Genomic DNA, 6518 nt, shown 5'->3' on the forward strand with positions numbered 1-6518 from the left:
ACCTCTGAGTCATAATAATTTGCTGCTATTTCTTGAGCACTTACTATGTGCTGGGCGCTGGGCCAAGCACTTTGTCGGCATCATCTCAGCTATGCCTGCTAACTTCCCTTGAAGCAGGTACTATTATTCTCCCCATTTGGCAGTTTGAGGGTGCCTGGGGCCCGGGGCTCAGGGCCGGGAAGTGGTGGGGCTGGGATTGTATCCAGCCTGTATGACCCCCATAGCCAGATAGGGCCCCTTGGATAGGCCCCTCAGTCACTCAAAATGGAACGGCCTCTGAAGCCTGGACGCCCGAGACAAACACGTCACTGGTGTCCTGGACTCCAGGCCACCCTCCTTATGGCCCTTATTGCCACTCCCTTCTTCCCCATAGTCCTGGGACTCTGTCTCTGGAAGCCCCGTGTAGCCTCACCTGGGCGGCTTGGGGAAAATACAGACTTCCCAGGCCCTGCCACACCCCGCTGAGTCAGAATCCCACTACGGGAGAGGGGGCTGGAAACCCAGATTTTCAAATGTTGTCCTGGGGATACAGAGGCCTGCAGACTCCCAGAACCGCTGCCCGGACCAGTGGAGTTCAGGCTGCTTTAAGAGACTCCCTTGCCCTTAACCCAGATCCCTATGACCCTGCCCCCACTTGTGTTCTCAGCCTCTGCCCCCTGCTACCCTAACCCAGCACTGCACACATCACACCATACTCACCCCCCACGCCCCAATTTGCCTTTATCCAGGAACCTGCTGCTGCTGTTTCCTTCTGGAAACAGGTCCCAGCTGACCACAGACCCCCACAGAGCTTGTGTAATACTCTGGACCGGTCGATCGTGGCCCCACTCTTGCTAACCCGGGCCTGGCACCCAGCCTGGGGGAATCATGGTGGGTGAGCGATGGTGGCCTGGGAAGGCAGAACAAGGGGGGGCTGCCCATGACAGGTGGGGCTTCTAGGCTGGGCGCACAGGCACTCTCTGGGGGCCGGCACGTTGCCTAACATGCAAAAGGCATTTGATGACTGTTTCTTAACTGCTTAATGAATGGTGCTGGGTCATGTGACAGGTGAGGGCCACTTCCGGAAGCAGTGCAGATTGGCCGGTTTAGGCAAAAGATGGAGAAGGTGTCTTCCGGGCCATCTCTGAGGACCGTGAATATTAATGGTCCGAACTCATTTATGGCTCGGATGGGAGTGAGGGGCTGGTGCTTTCTTGCTTTATTTCATTTCAGTATCTCAGGAGCCCTGGGAGGGGGTGCTGATGTAATCCTTATTTCGTTCAATGGAAACTGAGCCCTAGACAGGTGACTTAGTAAGGTCACACAGCTGGGAGGGGTCCTGCAGAACGGAGCCTTGCCCATTGTGCAAAAAAATAAATAAATAAATGAGTCTGCACTCTACAGTTTATGAAGCAGTAACACATTATCTCAGTTGGTTCTAGCTGTGGCTTGGAGGTGTGGCTCTACATTTTCACCTATGCCTACATCCCAGGGTCAGAAAACCTGCATCCAGGGGCCTTCTGTGTCTCTAAGGGACGGTGATGGGAAGAGATCCTGCCTCTGGGCTGGCGGGAGAGAGAAACAAAGAGGCAGTGTTGGGGGCTCTGGCACATAGTAGGTGTTTGGGAACCCCTGTGGTCAGTTCAGGCAGAGCCAGCTCTGGTCCCATCTGGACCTTGGAATAGCCCAGATCAGTCTCCAGTCTTTGAGCCAAGGCCTACAGGGTGTGGGTGACGGGTCCAAGGTCATATCTGCCATTAGGACTAGAGCAGAGGGTGTGAGACTCCTCCACCATGGCGGAGAGGTCCAGGGAATGGGGCAGGGGCATTCTGTCTGTGCGGGATGACCTCTGTCAGAGCCATTAAACCACAGAGCCTGGCCCCAAAGGGCCCACAGGCAAACCCCTTCTCAGGGGTGTCCAGGACTGCTGTGGGGCCTGGCGTGTTATTGCTGTCATGGAAGTTCGAGACCATACCTGAGTAGGGGCAGTGGTCCTGCAGCCACCAGTGGGGGATGTAACAGACTCTGTGGTATGCCTCCAGGCACTGGCATGTGGGGAGGGCAAAATGCACCAGCATCCCGCCCAGACTAGAATCCAGGTGCTGGCTTCCCCCACACACACCTCCCCCACCCTTGCCCCGCCCCGCCGCTGGGCCTTTGCAGATGCTATCCCTCTGTCTGCAGTGGCCTTCCCCTCCTCTCCTGGCAGGTGCTGGCTCATCCTTTAAGACCTCCAGGAAGCCCTGCCTGACTCCCACCCCAAGGGCCAGGCTGAACCACCCTGCCAGGATTTCCATCTGGCTGCTCCACAAGATGCTGAGAACCTTGAGGGCCTGGTCTGAGATGCCAGTGGAGCGGACAGGGAAAGCAGCTGTAAGGTGCAGCCCAGTTCAGGCGACTGTCCCTGCAGCCCAGAGAGGAGACCAGGCTGGGGAACCTTGAGGCCAGATAGCTAGCCAAACATGCCCATTTCACAGAGGGACGGTTGAAGGCCCAAGGTGCTTGGGACTGACCCAGAGCACCCTGGGGAGTGGTTGGTAGCCCCTTTGTGGCTTGTAAGAGGAGAGCCCAGGGCTATGTGGCCGTACCCCTCCCCCACTCCGGTCCCCAGCTGGAGCATTTGTCTGCAGGATCCAGGTCAGGTCTGAGGGGGATGGGAAGAAGCCCAGGAGAGCAAAGTCCCCAGGGCTCAGGTCTGCACTCGGTCTTCCCATGTGGAGGACAAAGCTCCTTAGAGAAAATGCTTGCTGTCCAAAAGCTGGCAGGAAATCCACATCGATAGCTCATTCCAGCAAGAAGGTGTACGGGAAAAAAAGCCTGTGAGAACTTAGGCCCAAATATTAGCCCAGGGATGGTGGGTGATATTACCCTTCTTTCGCTGTGATTTTCACATTTCCTAGGTTGTAGGTGAAACCTTTATAACCAGAAAAATGAAGTTACCGTGTAAAGGAGAGAGGTCTAAGAAAAAAAAAGCCATGTGAGGAGATTGAACAGGGCACCTGGGGGCGCAGCTCTCGGGATGGGGGGAAGTGGGGTGGGGCCCCAGGGGGAGCAGGTCCTGGGCTGAAGGTGCCTGGAGTGCCCTGAGAGCAGCCAGCTCCCTATTCATGAGACTCTGCAGGAGGTCACACAAGTATCAGTGGCTTCCAGAGGGACCCTGGCCCCGGGCCCATCCCCCAGAAACAGGGCGCACCTGGGGCAGACAGCTTAGCCTGTGTGTCTCTCTTTCTCGGAATTTGGGTCAGCAGTAAGAGAGTCCAGACCTGGGACTACTTGGGATGTAGCACACCCAGAATTCCATTCAAACCTTCTGCTGGTCCTTTCTGTCGTGTGGGTTAGACCTCAGGGCCCTCGCCTTCCCACCTCCACCCTGGAAATGCCACCCCACCCCAGGCTGCCCTCTGCCCCTCCCAGCCAGAGGTGTGGTCCTAGGGCTATTTGCTTCACCTCCATCCGGGTGCCCAGGTGGTGTGTGTAGCACTGTTGACTGCCTTCCTTACTGACTCCGGCCCCGAAGTGCCTTTCCAGGGGGTCTTCCTACAATGTAGTCAAGTTCGACCCTCGTGGAAAATGGTCTTTGGAATCACAGCTGAGCCTTGATCCTGGGTGAGGATTCGATCTCCATCTCCCCCTTATACCTAGTACAGAGCACGCAGACCCATTCATTCGAATCAGCTGTTATTCAGCACAAGTGCCAGGGCCCAGGCTAGGTGCCAGGGGCACAGATCTGCTGACTTGAGGGTGTGATGTGTCTGTGTTTTTGAGCACGTGTTTTGTGCACATCACCTGCACGCACACACAGCCGTGAGCATCTCTGTCATATGTGAACTCAGGTCTTTGAGGCTGTGACAGCGTTGTAATCCTGCCGGGACTCCGGGCACACCTGGTTAATTCATTCTGCAAGTGTTTAACAGACACCCACTAAGGAAGTACCAGGCTCTGACACCAAAGAAAAATGACCCAAGGTCTCTGTCCTCGGGAAGTGCCATCTTGGGGGCTGTTGCCATGCGGACTGGTGGGGGCAGAAGCCAGCAGGGCTGGGGGTGGTCAGAAACGTGGTCCTGGAGACACAGGGAAGAGTGGGGAAGAGTGTTCCTGCCCAGCTGTGAGTATGATCTCCAGTATCCCCTTCAGCCCAGTGACCTGGGGCCTGGGACAGGCCTCCCCAGCTATTTTCATGCCCTAAAGCAGCCCTGAGGGCCGACGGAACTGGAGCTCCAGGTGGTGACCTGTGGGCCCCGACTGCTGAGGGCTGGGAGAGAATACAGGGAATGAAAATGAAGCATGTGGGCTGGAGAAACTGCCTGGGCTGCAGACCTTTCTGAGAGGTGAACTTGGGGACCAGACACCAGAACACAGCACCTGGAAAGTAGAACCCCGTGATCCAGACCAGAGAAGCGGGATCACGGAACTCAGAGGAGGAAGATGGAGCAGCAGACCTAGAATGTGGGCCTTCTAGAACCTGGAACACTCAAGTCAGCCAGAAGCTGGAAGATCCAGTCTGTGCCCCCGGTGGTCAGTGGGGGAAACTGAGGTCCGGCAGGAACGGGGAGCTCTTGAGCATTGGTGAGCTGCAGTGGCACGCACGTGGTCTCTGCTGAGCCAGGACCTCTCCACAGCTCGCTGCTGCCTGACCTGGGGCGAGTCCTGTCCCCTCTCCAAACCTCAGTTTCCCCCTCTGTGAAATGGTCACGTGATGGCGAGACAAGATGGAGCACTTCACCTGGTGCTCAGGCTCTCCCGGCAAGCTTAGTGGCATTGCTAAGGCCTGGACCCTGGCCACTTGACTCCTGAATGACTCTGTCCCCTTGTGGTGATGGTCTGGTCACTGCTGTTCCTTTCTCTTCTTTCTCACACTCAGTGGGACATTTGGGCACTTGTGGCCCTTTTCTGGAATGCTCTTGGGATCTAGCAGAGGGGAAAAGACTAATCAGAGGAGCAAGAACAGACTGGCGGCTCCATACGAAGGAGGAGGCCCTGGTGCCTACAGCCCTGCATGGTGCCCTGTGCCATTTGGTGAGGGATTATTGAGTGTCCCCCGGTGGAGACAGTTGGGTCCTGAGCCGAGGGCACCACGGCCCCTCGAAAGCAGGGGTGGGCAGAGGTGGATTGGGAAGGGAAAAGAGAAAGGGCTCATTGTTCCAGCTCCACAGAGGCTCCCCAGGCGCACCTGCTCCAGGCCACCTCTCCTGAAGGAGGTGGAATACCTTGATCGGGCTCCCAGAGAGCCGGAGCTGTAGGATCTGGGCCAGGAGCAGCCTGGTCACTTCCCCAGATCCCCGTGAGGCAGCATTACCAGCCCCCGCTTTTCTGCCTCCAAGAGAGTAGGATTCCAGAGTTGGGGGCGGGGGGCAGAGCCAGGGTCCCAGCCCATCCTTTGAGCCAGCAGCAGCCGGGCATGGTGCCAGGCACTGATGGGGTGAACCAGGGGTGAACTGAGCACCCAGGGGTGAACTGAGATCCCTTCCTGTTTCCCCTCCTTCCTTGCCGGGTCTCCTCCGGACCATCAGCCATCCTGCTCAGAGGGCTTTGAAGGCTGGAGCCCTTCCCTGTGTCTCTGCTCTCCACCACTTCCCTCCCATTGTGGGGGACCCGTCGAATTCCTGTACATGAGCCACCTCATTGGGGTGTGCTTTGCCCAGGCAGGACTAGACTTTTTCCAACCCGAGACCAGTTGTGAGAGCCCAGAGCCCAGCAGCACTGACTGCAGGTGCAGGTGTGTGGATTTGGGGGCAGAGGGGGGGGCTGTCGTCAGCACCTCCTTTGCATCAGGCTCTGTGCTGGGGCCCCAGGAGAGTTGGTCAGCACCATCCAGTGTAGGGTGAGGAGCCCTGCGGGGCAGGCCAGGGGTGAGGCAGCTCAGTCCTTCCTCAGTCTGGGGGAAGTGCAGTTCAGCTGAGCCTACCTGGGCAGGGAGTGAAAGATTACACAGAAACTCTGAGCCTCCTAGAGGATTTGGACTTTATCCTGGGAGCAGGTGTTCCAAGCTGAGAGGGACAACATCAGATGTGGCTTTTGCTTGGCTCGTGGGGCACAAGCCAGGAGCCCCTTCCCTGGCAAGGCTGCTGCTGTTGTCCAGGTGAGCGTGGATGGTGGCGCAGGCAGCGTGGGACGACAAGTACCTGGGCATCGAAGAGATGTGCCTGGCGATGGGGAGCTCGAGGTCAGCGAGAAGCCAGATTCAGGATGACTGCCGGGCTCCTGGCCTAGGAGGCTGGGTGGATGGTCACATCTTGGGTTATCAGCTCAGGTTTTGGGAACCACTATTTGAGCGAGTTCTTTGTGCCTGGTTTTGCAGCGGAGGGTCCCAGGCAGGATGGGAGCCAACTCTGAGCCCAGGCCTCTGCCCTCCAGCTTGGCCCAGACCCCGCGGGTCTGCTCGTCTCTCTCCCTTCACCCTACAGGCACTTTAGCCTCTTGAGTGCACGGCTGCACCTCGCAACTGTGCCCTGTACACATGGGGGAGCACCACTCCACTCCTGCTACCTGGGTAAACGGGGACCACTCTCTGCCCCGGCACGCTGACCCTGTGCATTGAT

This window comes from Panthera tigris, chromosome A1, assembly GCF_018350195.1.
Source record: "Panthera tigris isolate Pti1 chromosome A1, P.tigris_Pti1_mat1.1, whole genome shotgun sequence".
NCBI lineage: Eukaryota > Metazoa > Chordata > Mammalia > Carnivora > Felidae > Panthera > Panthera tigris.